The sequence below is a fragment of the Hemicordylus capensis genome, chromosome 1 (assembly GCF_027244095.1).
Source record: "Hemicordylus capensis ecotype Gifberg chromosome 1, rHemCap1.1.pri, whole genome shotgun sequence".
Lineage (NCBI taxonomy): Eukaryota > Metazoa > Chordata > Lepidosauria > Squamata > Cordylidae > Hemicordylus > Hemicordylus capensis.
In genome coordinates this window covers 190,690,478-190,708,237 of record NC_069657.1, presented here as the reverse complement: position 1 = coordinate 190,708,237, position 17,760 = coordinate 190,690,478, and the positions used below count along the sequence as shown (strand labels likewise).

At 42.3% G+C, this 17,760-nt stretch overlaps 1 protein-coding gene across 8 annotated transcripts in view; it reads left to right on the top strand.

Moving 5' to 3' along the window:
• FIGN (fidgetin, microtubule severing factor) overlaps nt 1–17,760 on the top strand; it is a 178,491-nt gene that overhangs the window by 51,256 nt on the left and 109,475 nt on the right. The window contains exon 1 of one of the 8 annotated variants that reach the window (XM_053262085.1): nt 7,954–7,995. The exons of the other annotated variants lie outside the window; for them this stretch is intronic. The gene's annotated coding sequence lies outside the window, so the exon portion shown is untranslated. Of the gene's footprint in view, nt 1–7,953; nt 7,996–17,760 lie in introns of those variants that run through there. 8 annotated transcript variants of the gene reach the window in all.

Here is a 17,760-nt window from a genome sequence, read left to right as displayed (position 1 = left end):
GTCGAAATTGACTTGATGACACACTACCTATACACAAAGTTCTGAGAAGCAAGCTTCTCAAATCTTTAGAATGGTTCATTAGGCTGGATGCTCATGCTAAGCCGAGCAAGCCAAAAAAAGGGGGGGGGGTTTGAGTGGGGTGTGAGGAAGGGGAGGAACTGGGCATGCATTACAGTAGGAATCACATAGTCTGCAAACAGTCTTAAGATTCAATCTTAATATTCACTAATGGAAGTAAGCAGGACGCCACACTGACTCCCGGACCATCATTGCCATCCTCCTAGCAGTGGCAGGAGACTGGCTACTGGCGCTTACTGCTGATCCCACAGCAGCTGGAGGAGCTATAAGGGAAGTGTCCTGCCATGCAGCTCCTGGAAAGAACACAAGACGGGGAAGATAACCAAACTTTCGGGCTCTTGCCCCATCACCAGGCTCTCACCACCATGATGTTGCTGTGCTGTCTGCTGGTTGTGTTGTGTCTGTGAGGGAGTGATATTGGGGAGTGATATTATGAGATATTGGCATGAAATGATCTTTTCTTTCTGCTTGATGTGCTTTGATGTAGATGAATTGTGGACCTAGCTATAATATATAGATTGCCATGAATTGGTCTTATGTTATTTAAAAAAACCCTGAAACGTTTGCAGAATTGGGTCCTTTTAAGAGTTATATGGTGATACCAATCTACAACAGCTGGGGTTAATTTGTACGTTATACTATATATTCTACATCAGAGTTGAGCATTCATGCTCACTTTTTTCTGAAGAAGATACAGGATATAGACCTACAATTTAAAAGTACTTTTTACTTGGAGAATGCCATGTAAGTAATGATATTCAATCTTTATAGGTATGCATGTATAATTCAAGATGCTCAGTAAGAATGAATATATTGTGCAGCAGCTTCATGATATGATATCTCTATAGTGCTGTGGTGGAGGAAGAAGCTATACAAGGGTTGCTCCAAAAGCCACTGAGGAAGATCAGGAGGATCGAAACGCGTTTGGCTGGCATAAAGGAACTACTTTGATTGCTTACTCTCCAGAGGAATTCCAATAAGAAGAGCATAGACTTTTGGCTAGCTCCAATATACACAACTGCAGTGCACTTGTTTACGTACATGTTGTAGGAATTGCAGTATTATTATTTTATGGAATTTTATTTGGTTAGTGTTTTTCTATTGTGATTTTACACATTTGCAACTTACATAGTAAAAATAAAATTGTGGTTTTTATGTTTACAACAGATTAGGATACATAGAACATTATATGTGGGGGGTGGGTTGTTTTTTTCATTTGTTGGTTCTTTTACCCACTACAAAATCCTTGTTGTTTTGTCCACATGCAGTGCTAAAAACAGGTTGGGCTAGGGGAAAGGTTAACTTAATTCTACACTGGGACCACCTGATGCATGTGACTGGGAAAGATGAAAGCAACCTGAATTGGCACTGCTTGTAGGCCAGAGAAACTGGTGGGCCTTGGTACAGGCCTGCTTAGCTTGTAACTCCACTTGCAATGGAGCTACAGTAGGGCAGGCAGGGTCTGTGCTTCCAGGGCCACCTTGCTCTGCCAAGGAACTGCATTTCTCCCCTCCCCCATTGGTCAGCCACTCACCACAGTGCTGTTCTCCATGGTGGCAAAGGTGAGCAGAAGTGAGTACCACTCCAGGTGGGTGGTGAGGGTAGGAAGCGATACCTTTTAACAAAACACTTATTTCGCTGGCATGGGCACTCGGCAGTCTCCGGGAGGCATGTCAGCTGACCCAGCAGCCTGTCAGGAGGCTGCTCCACCCCTGCCACTCAGCTGAGTGGTCAGTATGCCTACACTGTCTCTGGGGGTGGAGAGGCTGCCCCATCATGCCTCCACCATCATTGCTGTTGGGGGCCGCCAGGGTAAGAGAACCTGTTACCACTGCAGTCATGGATGGGCTGCCCGTAAGAACATGGGCTGCCCATGCCTTCCCTATGCCACTTACTCCACTAGTTATATATTGTGGCCTGCTTTTTGTGCTTGACATCTGTGTGTCTGTGTCTATGTACATGCACGCACACACATACAAAGTAGGTGGCGAAATCAGGTTTATTAAATCTCAGGTGGGTTTTTGAAGTGCAGAATTCTAGATTCCCAGACATAAAATATCCTGGAACAGGAGAACCCCTGGACAAAAAAAAAGACACTTTGTAAAGTGGTGAATCTGTTTGATATTTAACAGAGGGAGGAGCAACTGTCTATTCATTCCAGCATAGTGGCTGTTGCTGATATTCTTTGCAGAGGGAAATGTTTTTCATTGCTTTTTGTTGTTATAAGCACATTGAGCACTTCTTGTTTTTTTGTAAGTGGTATATAAATATCCTTAGTACTATAATCTCATGATCATAGATCCAGTATGCATCTGGATTACATGGTTGGTTGTTAATTAAAATGTATTAACCACTTTAAAAAATCATAGCCTATTTACAGTAAAAGTTACCAAGATAACTATTCAAAAGCTGTTCAATTAACAATGGAAAAATCATGAATACACTCATTATTCTTGCTTGCAGGCAAGTGCCCCCTTTAATTATTTGTCCTCCATTTCCCTAAGAGCTTTAGAAATGGAGGCCAACATCCAGATTAACAAAGTGCTGGTGCAGCTAACGCTGTGCTGGTCCTAGAAGGGAGGGGTGATTTTTTTCTGTCTCCCCATTCCTTTGAAGTAGACTTTGACTCCTGAAAATGTCCCTAAGGGTTGTGAGTCACAGTCACTTTGGAGAGAGGAGAACCTGACAAAAATTGTCCCTCTCTTGTATTGTGACAGTGTGCGTCCCATGGCTGCACTACTGCTTTGTTAGACTGAATAACAATTGTTAGAATGTGAGCCCTTTGGGGATAGGGAGCCATCTTATTTGTTGTTTCTCTTTGTAAACCGCCCTGAGCCATTTTTGGAAGGCCGGTATAGAAATTAAATTATTATTATTATTAATAATAATAATAATAATAATAATATTGGCCAGTGCATTTCTCCTTTAAATTTATTCTACACTACCTTCTCACTCCATTTCTTTTCCTCTGGCTTGCATTCTTTTTCCTACCCTGACTATACTTAAAAACTGGGGGTCTGGTAAAGAAATTAAGATTCCATTTTGCCAACAACCTGTGTGCTACTTTACTTACCATGGTTAGTATTTGAAAACGCTCTTACTTTAAACATATCCAGCTACCATTCCTTACATATTGAATGCACCTTAGCCAAGGGCCTTATCAGGCCCATTATTTTATTTATTATTATTTATTATTAAAACTTTTATACCGCCCTTCCAAAAGGCTCAGGGCGGTTTACATTAAAACACCATTAAAATCAATTAATAATTAAACAAAAATTATAAAGCATAAAACAACAATTAAATAATCAAAACAATTTAAAAACAAGTTTTAAAAAGCTGAGAAAGCCTGGTTGAAAAGATGTGTTTTCAGGTGTTTTCTGAAAATTGCCAGAGATGGGGAGGATCGTATCTCAGCAGGGAGCGCATTCCGCAATCTCGGGGCAGCAGCTGAGAAGGCCCGTCTCTGTGTAGCCACCAAACGAGTTGGTGGCAACTGGAGACGGAACTCCTCAAGTGACCTCAGCGGCCGGTGGGTCTCATAGTGAAGAAGACATTAAATAACGAGGGCCTGAGCCATTTAGGGCTTTATAAGTTATAACTAGCACTTTGTATTTTGCCCAGAAACCTATTGGCAGCCAGTGTAACTCCATCAACAAAGGAATAATGTGGTCTCTCCGAGATGACCCAGAGACCAACCTGGCTGCCGCATTCTGGACCAACTGAAGCTTCCGGACTACGTACAAAGGCAGCCCCACATAGAGCGCATTACAGAAGTCCAGTCTGGAGGTTACCAACAAATGTACCACTGTTTTGAGGTCATTGATCTCAAGAAACTGGCGCAGCTGGCATATCAGCCGGAGCTGATAGAAAGCACCCCTGGCCACCGCCTCAACCTGAGAAACCAAGGAAAGACGTTGATCCAGAAGTACTCCCAGACTGCGAACCTGTTCCTTTTGGGGAAGTGTGATCCCGTCTAGAACAGGCAGATCAAAATCGTCTCTAGAGTTCCGACCCCGCACAATAAGTACACCCGTCTTATCTGGATTTAGCTTCAGTTTATTCTCCCTCATCCAGCCCATTACTGCTTCCAGGCAGGCATTTAGGGAGGATATGCCAACTCCTGAAGAAGTTTACATGGAGAAGTAGATCTGGGTGTCATCAGTCTACTGGTAACACCCAGCTCCAAATCCCCTGATGATCTCTCCCAGCGGTTTCATGTAGATGTTAAAAAGCATTGGAGAGAGTATGGAGCCTTGAGGAACACCATACTTAAGCTCAGATTTTGAAGAGCAACAATCTCCAATCGACACCATTTGGAATCTGTCCGAGAGGTAGGAGCGGAACTACTGTAAAACAGTGCCTCCCACCCCCAACCCCCTCAGACGTTCCAGAAGGATACTATGGTTGATAGTATCGAAAGCCGCCGAGAGATCCAAGAGGACCAACAGAGTCACACTTCTTCTGTCCATTGCCAATTGGAGATCATCCATCAGGCTGACCAAGGCAGTCTCCACCCCATAGCCCACCTGAAAACCAGTTTGAAATGGGTCTAGATAATCAGTTTCCTCCGAGACAACCTGGAGCTGAGAGGCCACCACCCTCTCAATTACCTTGCCCAGCCATGGGAGATTGGAAACTGGCCTATAATTGCTCAACTCTGAGGGATCTAACGCAGGCTTCTTTAGAAGAGGTCTAATAATTGCCTCCTTAAGACAAGGAAGCATCCTGCCCTCCCTCAGAGAAGCATTTATGATTTCTGCCAGGCCGCCTACAACAGTCTCCCTGTTAGACAGAATAAGCCATGATGGACAAGGATCAAGAGAACAAGTGGTTGGCCTCACCGATCCAAGCAGCTTGTCCACATCATCAGGGGTCACAAACTGAAATTGATCCAGTCAAATTGTATAAGAGGAGTTGTCGGACATCTCCAGTTCAGACATCAAATTAATTGTGGAGTCCCCATCTAGGTCAGCCCGAATCCGAGAGATTTTTTTCTGCGAAAAATTCATTAAACACACCACAGCAGGTAACTGATGCCTCCAAATTCTGGTTCAAGGGAGAGGGAGCAGATACTAGTCCCCTCACAACCCTGAACAACTCCGCTGGACGTGAACTCGCAGAGGCAATACGGGCAGAAAAGAACCGCTTCTTTGCTGCACGTATCGCCTGAGCATAGATCTTTAAATGTGCTCCATGTCGTAACCTGTCGGATTCGAGTTGAGTTTTTCTCCACTTGCGCTCCAGTTGCCTACCTTGCTTCTTCAGCCCCCGTAGATCTTCCTTATACCAAGGGGCCAATTTTGAAGCAGGTCGAAGGGGACGCTTAGGATCAATCGTGTCTACTGCCCTGGTGAACAAGTTGTTCCAGTTCTCAACCAGGGCATCAACAGTATCACCAGCAGAGGGTCCCCAGCAAGGATGAATCCAAGGGGTAGCAGGAGTTCTCCCAAAAATATTTCCCACTCCCCCATGCATCAGACTGGAACTTTACAACAAAGTGTTAGACAATGCAGTCATAGTATATTAACATTAAAACAAAGATCAGCATAATAAAACATTGCAGTCATAAGATGTAATAGAAGCAGCAGCAGCAGCATTATACAGTTTATGTGGAAGGACAGTCAGCTAAAAACCTTCAGCTTAAGATGAGAGTTAATCTTTTTCATTTGTGCTCCAAAAAGCGTGGAAATTGCAACCTTGTGAATAGGCTCCACACTTACTGTGTGGGGCCTACTATTCACAAATGAGCCCCTGGTGGCGCAGTGGTAAAACTGCCGCCCTGTAACCAGAAGGTTACAAGTTCGATCCTGACCAGGGGCTCAAGGTTGACTCAGCCTTCCATCCTTCCGAGGTCGGTAAAATGAGTACCCAGAATGTTGGGGGCAATATGCTAAATCATTGTAAACCGCTTAGAGAGCTCCGGCTATAGAGCGGTATATAAATGTAATTGCTATTGCTATTGCTACTCATGAGTAGACCTCAATGTTACCTTTGAGTAAGACTGTCTAAGAGCAAAAAGACACCTTTTAAAGTGGTGATTCTCTTATATTTAGCTGGGGGGGGAAGCAGCTGGCCTTATCCAGCATCAGTACCGCATTGCTCCAGTGGCTGTTGCTAGTATATGCCTTAAGTGAGTCCTTTGGGGACGGGGCCATTTTATTTGTGTATTTTTTCTTTGTAAACTGTTTTGTGAACTTTGGTTGAAGAGTAGAATATCTGAAAAGTGGACTATATTCAGTTTTTATGGGCAGCCGCATGCAGTGTTTTACGGTGATCCATTCTGGATGTGACTAGAGCATGTTGACTGAGGCAAGATATAACTTCTCTAGATATTGATAGAGCTGTCTTATTAGATGAAATTTGTAAAAAGTGCTCATGGTCACACCCACGTGGTCACACCCAGGAGAAGTGCTGAATCCTTGAGCAACTCCAAGCTGTGAGCCACCCTGGTTGTTGGCTGCTCCCAACCAACAATACTTCCGTTTTGTCTAGATTAAGCTTCAGTTTGTTCTCTTCAAATTCCAATTTGCTCCCAGGCATCAGTTCAGAATGACCACTTTAAATGTGACTACAGTACATGCACTGAATACCAGCAGAGCGAGAGAAGGAGAATTTACCTATTGTTGACTGATTATTATTTTTTTAAGTATGTTACATTGCTTGGAGATGTAAAGACAGTAAGGCATCTGACAGTGCTAGCTGACATCTGTCACAAGCACTTTAGAAGGCAGCTGTAGTCTAGGAAATGGAATTGGGGACATACGTTCTAGATTTACAATTAAAATAGATGTTTGTGGTGTGTGTGTATGCATGTGTTGCAAGGCATTAACTTTCTGTCATTTGGTATCTTAAGAGGTGGGTTGTGTTTAATTGTGTTGTGATTGAAATCAATGGACTAAGGTTTCTGTGATTAGTTATAGGGCTGGGCTGCCCTAATTACCCATAAGGGAGCGGTTGCTCAGGTGCTGGTCCTAGAGGAACCTGCAAGGTGGATGCTTGTTATGACAACCATTCCTCTACCCATTGCTGCTGCATCCAGTTGTCATTAGCTGAATTGAGAAACTAGATTTGAGTGTAAGAGGAGCCTGAGAGACAAGGAAAAGACTGCTCACCAATAGCCCCATTCAGTTGTTGAATAAAAAGCTTTGCTCATGGTTACAGTGCTGAAGGTGGGTCAGAAGTCCCACCCTGGTGCTGTCACTCACCCCGACTCATGTTAGGGCACTCTTTGTGTGAAGAGGGAAGTGCCGTAACTGTGATGGTTGGTGCTTCCATGATTGGCAGCTCTGGGCAAGCCTGGTTTCCAATCACAGAAGCACCAGTCATCATGGTTATGACTCTTCCCTCTTCGTACAAGTGGCACCTTAACTGTGAGTGGACCAGCAGGAGGGAGGGAGTGACAGTGCTGGTGTGGGACTTCCCACTCCTACCTGCTTCTGGCACTGCAACCATGAGAGTTGCGTTTTAATTAAGGATTTGAATGGGAATAATCTGCCTTAAGTGAAAAATATGTCTGTGGAATTGTTGTTATGACAGTTGTTATTATGACAATTGTTGTTATATTACTTTCCAACAAAGATCACAAAGTGGTTTATTAAAAAACGGAATATGACTATTATCTGTCCCAAAAGGGTTCACAGTCTTTTTAAAAAGCACAAGGTAGACACCATCAACAGCCACTGCAAAGATGCAGTGCTGGGGTTGGATAGGGATGATACTCACATGAGTAGAACTTTGTGATGTCAAACCTTGTGCTAAGGAGTCATAAAATGATAGAGAGAGAGAACAGGGTGGGTCCAAGTATTTTCTTAGATTTGTATTCATTGGATAATTTTACTTTTTCTTGCCACACTTCCAGATCTGCAAAAAGTGAGTTATAGTGACCAACTGGCACACTGGAAATAAAGTAATAAAGTAAGTGGAAATAAAACACAGATTGCAAATAATTTTTGTATAGTAAAATAGTATAAAAATAATTACAAATAAAAAATAGCCTCATCCGTTTGAATGACATTTCAACAGTTGGAAGGTAGTTTAGGATAAACCTTCAGTTGGAAAATTGAAATTTCACAAGCTCTCCTAAAAGTCCAACTAACACTTCCTCCAACAACTTTTCTAAAAATCCAGCAACTTACTTGTAAACTCATTTATTAATTAGCCATCATATTCACAAGGAATATACACCATGATATTTTTGCGGAGGATACCTTTTTTTCAGTTAAGTCCTGTGAATGTGCTTAAAGTATACAAAATGAGAAACTCTTTACATTGCATGCGTGTGCAAGTTGGCAATTAAAGTATTTAACCTCCGCTTCCATCTATTAGCAAACTCTGTTTTTTTAAACAATTACAAAAAATTGTTAAAACCAACCATGCATTTATTTTGATAAAAAAGCCTGAAACAATATTAGCTAAATTCTACAAATAAAAAGCAAGTTAAATAATCACTCTAAGTAGGTTTTGCAGGGACTTTATTCAATCTCATAGGGCATTATTATGTTGGTGCTTCTATACAGGGCAAAGAAAGACATAAAATTAAAGCATGAAAGTGGCCTTATTTTGAGCAATATAATGGGACAATTGTTATGGATTATTACCATTCTATTCTATAAAAATGCAGTTTTCCTTTCAAATATATTTTCTCAGCCTATTAAGTTATATCCTTGGTGCCATTAATCCGGGTGGAGAGGTTAAGAAGTATGTGAAGCCTTAACATAACCTTTAGATGTTTTTGGGATGGGTGTATGTACATTTGTTGTGTAACATATGGGAAAACTGGCTGAGCAAGACTCACTTGTTTCACTTCCTATTTCTTACTAAACAAACGAGGATCCTAATAAGTTGTATGAACTGGGTTCCTTTTCAGAGTGCTGGACTAGGACCGGGAAGACCCGAGTTCAAATCCCCATTCAGCCATGATACTAGCTGGGTGACTCTGGGCCAGTCACTTCTCTCTCAGCCTAACCTTCTTCACAGGGTTGTTGTTAGGAGAAACTTAAGTATGTAGTACACCACTCTGGGCTCCTTGGAGGAAGAGCAGGATATAAAATGTTGATGATGAGAATAATAATAATAATACATTTTTTAAAAATTAAAATTCTTTCTTTGGTTTTTGCTGCCACCTGCATTGGTGGTAACAGGAGCTGCAATGTGCAGCCACCTCTTGGTGGGCACTATCCTGGAGGGCCCTGGCCATACTCGCCTGGGATGTTGTTGCATCCTGAGGCATTATGGGTATTCAAGATGGCACCTTCCAGGAGGTGGTTGTGCATTGTACAACTCCTGCTTAACTGAGCAAAGAGGTACCTTTTTAAAGTGGCGGCTCTCATTTTTATCAGGAAGAGAGCTACTATTCCTATCCAGCACTATTGCAGCAGCTTTCCAGTGATTATTATTGGTGTCTAACTTATCTTACTTGTTAGTCTGTGAGCCCTTTTGGGGCAGGGAATCATATTCCTTTTTCTGTGTAAACTGCTTTGAGAAACATTTTGTTGAAAAGCAGTATATAAATAACAATAATAATTTGACCTCTTGGTGCCACCAATCTAGGGAACAGTAAAAAGTAAAAATAAAGGATGCACAAAACTGCATCGTAACTGTTTTGACTTCAGATGCTCTTATCCTAAGTTTGTTCATTGTGGTGCATTGAGGCAATAGAATGATAAGTGTCTTCTGACCCCCTGGCTGCACATGGCTAACCAAAGTGTATGTGTAGTAGTTGTATTTAGAACCAGTTGTTGTGGAGGTGGATTTTAGAAACTGGAGACAGTTGTTCTGACAAAGGAAGGAGGTCCATGCACAACAGCAGGCTTTCATGAGCAGATCCCTTTGTTGGATCAGAATCTTCTGGGTTTGTGCATTTCATTGAGAATGTGAACGTGGCCAAGCAGATGCGATTTTGATCCCCATCAACACTGCATTCATGGTTGGGGCTGTGTCTTCTCATTTTTTCTTGTAGTGTTGATAGGAATGCACACCTTTAGTGCAACGGACTCCAGCTTGAGACAAGCATGACTCGCTAACCAGAGGGCAAATAATGAGAATGCTTTACCTCTCTTGGCCATCATGTTTTTGGTACCAAGGAAAAGGAACAAGCAGTGCAAGGGTTCTTGATTCCTCTGACTGGCTTAAAAGATCGAAGAGGGCCAGTGTTCATTTCCCCCCCTTTTTTTTTCATCCGTATGCAGAATGAATTTTGTTCTGGAAGGGAGAGTGTGCATATGTGCATTCAGAGTGGGGCCTTCCTGATTTAGCCTGAGTGGGACCTGAAACTGACTGATCTAAACTTATGTGCATGTGCACTCCTTAGAGGGAACACTGGAGAGGGCTACCTTCAGGGCTAGTTGACAAGAGCTTGTTCTAGAAATGTGAGTTTTGTAGCTATTATGGTTGCAAGCTGTTAATAGGCCTCCCTCTGCCCATCTGGGGTGAGGATGCGTTTTCCAGTATAGAGTTCTATGCTATACCATTCGCCTGAATTGCCGGTAGATTATAATGATATTCTAACCATTGTGAAAATGACATATCCTTTTAAAAAAAAACCAAAATGGAAGAATGTGGTAAACTCACATGTTAAAATAGTCATAGGACTAATTTGCCTTTCTTCAGTATTTTCTAAAATAATGAGGTTGTGGTAAGTTCACCTTGTCGGAGAGGTGACTTCACATTTCGTTTTTGGGGGGCTGATGGAAAATGTGTTCCTTTGACAAGCAAAGGGTATGGAAAAACTCAGAATCCTCCAGTCTACTGTGGTCCCACAGATGATGAGAGCTGCACATGAGGAATAAAGAAATCTGAATGTCAGTGATTTGATACCACCACCACTAAAAATGATTCCATGCACGCTCTACAGTAAGTTTTAAAACATGCATCCTTCCTTCAGTGTGTCTTTGAATGAAAGATGAATAAAACAACTAACAACTTACTGGTTGACATCCCCGCTAGCTAGGCAGATATGTGCCAGAAAGACACTACCATGCTGTGGAGAGCTTTCTTAGCTGTGGAAAGCAGGAAGCAATGTTCTACAATCTGTTTCTCCAAAAAATACCTCACACAACCCAAAAATGTATCCCTGGCCTGGGTAACATGCAGTCCTAAGGGGCATATGTTTGTGCTGCACAGGGTATTTCTGAGGGAAGCAAAGATTGGATAAAATCTGCCCTCATCTTCTGCACAGTAGTAATCTGGAACCTCTCGGCAGTACAGGCATATCTTTCCTAGTGCGCCACTGACAGTGGTGACTACAAAAGATGACAATGAATATGTATATACTGCTTTTCAACAAAAGTGCTCAAAGTAGCTTACAAAGAAAAATTAAATAATAAAAAAGATGGTTCCCTGTAGCAAAAGAGCTCATAATCTAAAATGAAATATAAGGTAGACACTGGAAGGATGCTGTGCTGGGGCTGGATTTAGCCAGCTGCTCTTGGCCTGTTAAACATGAGAATCACCATTTTAAAAGGTTGCTCTTTGCTCACTTAGCATGGGTTAAGTGATTGCTTCACAGAACAGAAATGCATTGCTAACGTCAGGACAAACATGCTGATCTGCTTGTTTCTATATCTTTATAGGTCACCATATCCTAAGGGCTCATATCCTAAGTAAATATGGTATATTTACTTCAGTACTGTTAACCTGAGGCACTTGCCATAATTAAAAAAGAAGCAAAGGATTAAATGCACAACAAAACAGAGAGCTACAAATGGCTGATAAAACAGTTGCCTCTTAATTGTCCACCTGTTGATAGATTATTCCAAACCTAGATTTTAAAATGTCTGACATGGATTTTGTGGGGAGATTCTTTTTCTAGGTGAAAGAACATTTTGTAGGAATACTCTGTGAGGTAACTAACATTCAGTCACTCGATGCTGGTGCATGTAAAATATTTGTTACACTGGTTGTAACCAGTGTTCCCTCCAAGGTGTGCCCACACCATTTTTGGTGTCCGCTCAGTCAATTTTAAATCCCACTCAGGTTGAATCAGGAAGGTCCCACTCTGAATATACAGGTGAAACTTGGAAAATTAGAATATCATGCAAAAGTCCATTAATTTCAGTAATGCAAATTAAAAGGTGAAACTGATATATGAGACAGACGCATTACATGCAAAGCGAGATAAGTCAAGCCTTAATTTGTTATAATTGTGATGATCATGGCGTACAGCTCATGGAAAACCCCAAATCCACAATCCCAGAAAATTAGAATATTATATGGAACCAAGAAGACAAGGATTGTAGAATAGAACAATATCGGACCTCTGAAAAGTATACAGTGTACTGTGCTTGATTGGCCAGCAAACTCGCCTGACCTGACCCCATAGAGAATCTATGGGGCATTGCCAAGAGAAGGATGAGAGACATGAGACCAAACAATGCAGAATTGCTGAAGGCCGCTAATGAAGCATCCTGGTCTTCCATAACACCTCATCAGTGCCACAGGCTGATAGCATCCATGCCACGCCGCATTGAGGCAGTAATTGCTGCAAAAGGGGCCCAAACCAAGTACTGAATACATATGCATGCTTATACTTTTCAGAGGTCCGATATTGTTCTATTCTACAATCCTTGTCTTCTTGGTTCCATGTAATATTCTAATTTTCTGGGATTGTGGATTTGGGGTTTTCATGAGCTGTACGCCATGATCATCAAAATTATAACAAATTAAGGCTTGACTTATCTCGCTTTGCATGTAATGCGTCTGTCTCATATATCAGTTTCACCTTTTAATTTGCATTACTGAAATTAATGGACTTTTGCACGATATTCTAATTTTTCGAGTTTCACCTGTATGGGTGCACACAGTGCCATGATACTGCCGCCCAGAATTAAATGCATTGCACATGGTAAGTGGTATTGCTGAATGCACCTGAAGCATAGATTTGTTGGGGTGATGCAAAGTGCTTTTTCTTGACAGGCAAGGGATCTAAAAGGAGCAGCTGCCCCACCCCCCGCTGTAAAAGTAAAATGAAAAGTAGCAGGCCTGATGGTGAGAGCTCAGTTATCCACCTCTACAACTTTCCTACAAAGCAGATGAACATAAGAATAGTTACTTTGGGCAGAAGAAGGTCCACTCCCAGTTTCAGCAGGCGTCATGGTGGTAATTCACCCTGCTATCTTAAACAACCCAGTTAACCTAAACAAGCACAATGATTGGGGTGGGGAGATTGAGTACAGTTTCACTGTGTATGTAATAGGTTGTTTGCATTGATGCTTCTCTGTCTGAAGGGAGTGGGTAGCAAGAGGATGAAGTTCCAAGGAAAGCTGAGCTCACTCTGACTCAAGCTCACCCTTTCAATATTGATGCCCTTGCAAGGATCAAGTAGTTGTAGCGGACTCAGCTGCATGTTACAATTTATGCATGATTTATTTCAGTTGGTCTTTGCAGATTTAAAAATTGTGTTTGCCTTCCTGGCTCACCATTTTTCCAGTCTAAAGATCATAGGTTTTATTTGATTATATTTTGGTACTCTGTTAAAGTCGACTGGGTCACCTTGCACTGCACATCTATTTAGTATTTGCTCATTTCTTTTAACATGTTCATTTCACTCCACTGTGAAAAGTTAATGCCATCTTTTATCTTTCACTGACTGGATGTCAAAGGACATAACATTAATAGAAGCCAGGCACCTCTAATATGGTTTCATGAATGGCCTTTTTGAAAAACACACCTACAATCCCCTAAAGAACATAAAAACCACAGCATATCGGTAGATCTACTTTCAGATAATTCCAGTTCAATGTAAACAGTGTATGCTTTTGTGCAATGCAAAATTTGTCTGGGCTAGGTATTCTCGCTTCGGAAATGTGTGTGATTCTGCCCCCCCCCCCAATCATATGGGATAATCAAGAACATGTGAATGTGCTGCTAAGTTATTCAGGCAAGATGCATTTTGTGGCTGAATCAAAGGATTTTTACACTACTTCTTAGCACTGAGAGATCCTGATACAATGTGATTCTGATACAGTGGGAACTCTGATTCGTATTTGGAGCTCCAAATTGGCAGACAGATTGGTCTCTGGGTTTACCCAAAGGGTCCATACAACACCGATTCTAAAAGAACTGTACTGGCTGCCATGCTGATATGTTTCTGAATGAAATACAAAGTGCTGGTTATTACCTATAAAGCCTTTACCTTCTCTTTTGTGAACCCTGTCGCCTATTAAGATCATCTGGAGAGGTCTGGTTACGGTTGCCACCAACCCAGGTTGTCACCCTATCCACCCCCAGCACAGTACCTCCAGTGACTGTTGCTGGTGTCAATCTTAGGTTTCTTTTTAGACTGTGAGCCCTTTGGGGACAGGGATTTATCTTATTTATTTATTATTTCTCTGTGTAAACCACCCTGAGCCATTTTTGGAAGGGCAGTATAGAAATCTAATAAATAATAAATAATAATAATAACTTGGGACCGGCCTTTTCTGTGGCTGCCTCAGGGCTTTGGAACGCACTCCCTGCTGAAATGAGAACATCTTCTCTGTTTGCTTTTAGGAGGACCCTGACGATGTACCTGTTTTCCCAGGCTTTTAACTGAAATTTAAATTTTAAATGTTGATGTGTTTTTATCTATTGTGATTTATATCTGTTATGAATTTTAAATTTCTTATATTTAAATTATGTTTTAATCTGTACACCGCCTAGAGATTTCTATATTAGACAGTATAGAAATTCAATAAATAAATAAATGAGAGCTTTCCAGTTCATTTTATTGGCGAATTTCACTAAAGTGTGCAAAGGAATGTGTTTGTGGATCAAGGCCTCCTTCATTGGCATGAATTCCATTGAAATACTTACCTTCCTCGGGATTTCACCTAATTATGTTTTGGATTGTAGGTATGAACTGTGTCCCTATCAGATACCTGTTATTAAAAACCAGTTTCTACACCATGACTGTTAATTAACTCTTTCTGCACAGAGTTTCTGTGTACTTTCTACACAGGAATGGCTGTTACTTAAGCCCTTGTTGCAATCTGTTAGTGCCCTGTTAGACCACCTGGAAGGTGCTCCATGTAACAAATGATATGTGCAAATCCATTTCCTATGTAGTTCTGTCAGTCTTTCCCAAGCCACTGCAGCACTCCACTGTTTGTGACTGCATAGTGTAAAGTAAAAAAAAGAAAAAAGGCTGAAATTGCAGGGCCTAAGGAGAGACAGAGCCACTCACAGCTATGTCTGCTGTCAGTCTCCATGAGGTTGTGTGTTGGAGGACAATGAGCAGCTCCAGTGCCTCTGCTTCAGATTGGGCGATTGAGCACACACTTAGTAGGTTTAGATTAAGGTACCTATCCCTAGTGTGCATCCTATATGGAGAGTGAACTAACATTTCACTTTTGCAAATACACAAGTTCAAATTTGAGCTGGGTAACTGGTGTGATTAGATTGAACTCAGTGTTTTCTCGTTATTAGGCATTGCTGTTGTGAATATATTTGAATGGCAAATTTTTCTCCCAAATATTCAGTGTTTTCAGCTCCTTGATAAGACTTCTGACATGACAGCATAGTTTTGTTTTGGCATTACCTGATAAGTGTGGGTAAAATCCCATCTACTGTTCTGTATAATGCAGTTGAGAAGCTGGTAGAAAATTAATTGCTTGAGGGACCATTGACAACCTCTGTGTCTGACTATTGAGCTACTGGAATTCAGTCAGCCTTATGATGGCAAGCTCTCTTCTAAAGTGAATTAGTTTAACTGACTCCTTAATTTCTTCATAAGCTATTGTCTGAAACAGAGAGACATTTTGCCAATTTTCTTTTTGGTGGGTGGGGGAGTTGGAATTGGCTTTTGCTGGCACAATTCATGCTCGTCCACTACCTTGGCTGTGTTTTGTAAATGACATAGTATCTATCATGCTTTAAGTAATCCTGTGGTTATTTCATTTTTTTAAAAAACCTGTTGCTTCCAATTAATTCATTAATTCAAATAGCCAGTTACAAACCTCAGCTCTCTGGGGGCCATATATAGAGTTGGTGGCAGTGTCTGAAGGACAATAGATCCATAAATCATTAATGGATTACATAATTTTATATGTGATAATCCATTGCATAAATCTGGTTTTTGAAGGGAGGGGGTATATGACAGGAATTGCCTTAATCCTGATTTTTCTGTATTCCTCAACTCTAACAGTACTGGTTTTGAGCCAAAGCAGGATACATTTCACAAACATTGTCATGGGTGAAATGCCCACAGGTGCATACATATGCACACATTCCCCATGTACTACTTGTTGTGGTTGTTGTTGTTAGTATTAGTATTAGCATGTTTTGGCAAACGATTATGAAAAATCTCTGAAAGAGACTGGGTGTCAGCATGCAGGCCAATCCTTTTGACTGGAGTGACCAGGACAATCGCTCCATGCTCCACACTCCCCCAGGCCCTACTCTCTCCTAGGCCATGTGCACACTCCCCCTTTCTCCCAACTAAACCACCTGTACACTCTCTCCTCCCAGTGACCAGCGCTCAGCAGCTGGCCTATGGAAGGGCAGTAGCAGTCAGCAGAAGAAGCAGGCACTTGCTTCTCACATGTGCCATCACTTTTCTGCCCTGCCCCAGCTACCTGGTGGAGGAGACTCAAAATGAGAGCAGCAGGCGAAGCTTGGGAAAAGTGCATGTGCTTCTCATGGCCCCTCTCTTGAGCTATGTTGGTGGAGGTGGGAATGGGGCCAATAAGGCAGCAGTTAAGGAAAAATGCACACTGACCTCATGTCAGCAGGCTGTTTTGAGTTGCTTGCTGGCCCAACTTAACTGCTACGGCTGCTTCTGGCTGCTTGTTGCTTCCTGTTTGTCCACCCATCCATTAGGGATTGCTGTTCAATCGCACCTTGTGGTTGCCTCAGCCTGCTTACCTGCCTGTTGTTGATGCTTCCTTGTTTGCTGCTGTGTTCATATAGGGAGGCCCAGGTGAGTGTGGAGACACCTTTATCCGTTTGTGAGGTTGGTAGATGGTGAGGGGGAGTTGCTTGCTTGCTGCTGCAGTCATGTTTCTGAAGCCATTTATTGTGTGTAAACTGACTGGAAATGTGAATTAGTAAAATAAATAAAAATTTGGGTGGATGTGTTTGTGTGCATGTTCATGTACCGGGCCAGAGCCACCAATGGCCAAATGGGTTCAAAGAACCCAGGCCACCAACCCCAGGGGCCATACCTCACAGCCCCAGACACACACCCAACATCTGATGTCAAACATGGGGTGTGTGTGTTATTTTGCTCCCAAATGGGTCTGATCGTACTGCATTGGCAGTACGGTTGGAGTGACTTTCCCTTTCTTTTAAAGGGAGGCTCTGTTTGCCTCCCGTTTGTGAGACAGACCATGCCCCTGCGTCTGTCATCAGAGGTTGGGGGCGTGGCTAGCTGGACCCCTGCATCTGATGTCAGGCGCAGGGGGCAGGGCCAGGGGGCTGAACACGGGCCGCTGCCAGTCTCTGTCTGCCACTGTCATGTACAATTTATATTTTATATAGAAATGTTGAGATCCTTGCACATGCTAATTCATCCTCCACCTTGCACCCAACTAGGGACCCCTGGGAGCATGTTCCCAATCCTGAGTAATGGCAGGAGAGAGGGCACGCCCTCAATTCCTGTCTGTGGCTTCCAGCGGCATCTGGTGGGCCACTGTGCAAAACAGGATGCTGGACTAGATGGGCCTTCGGCCTGATCCAGCAGGGCTGTTCTTATGTTCTGAGGCA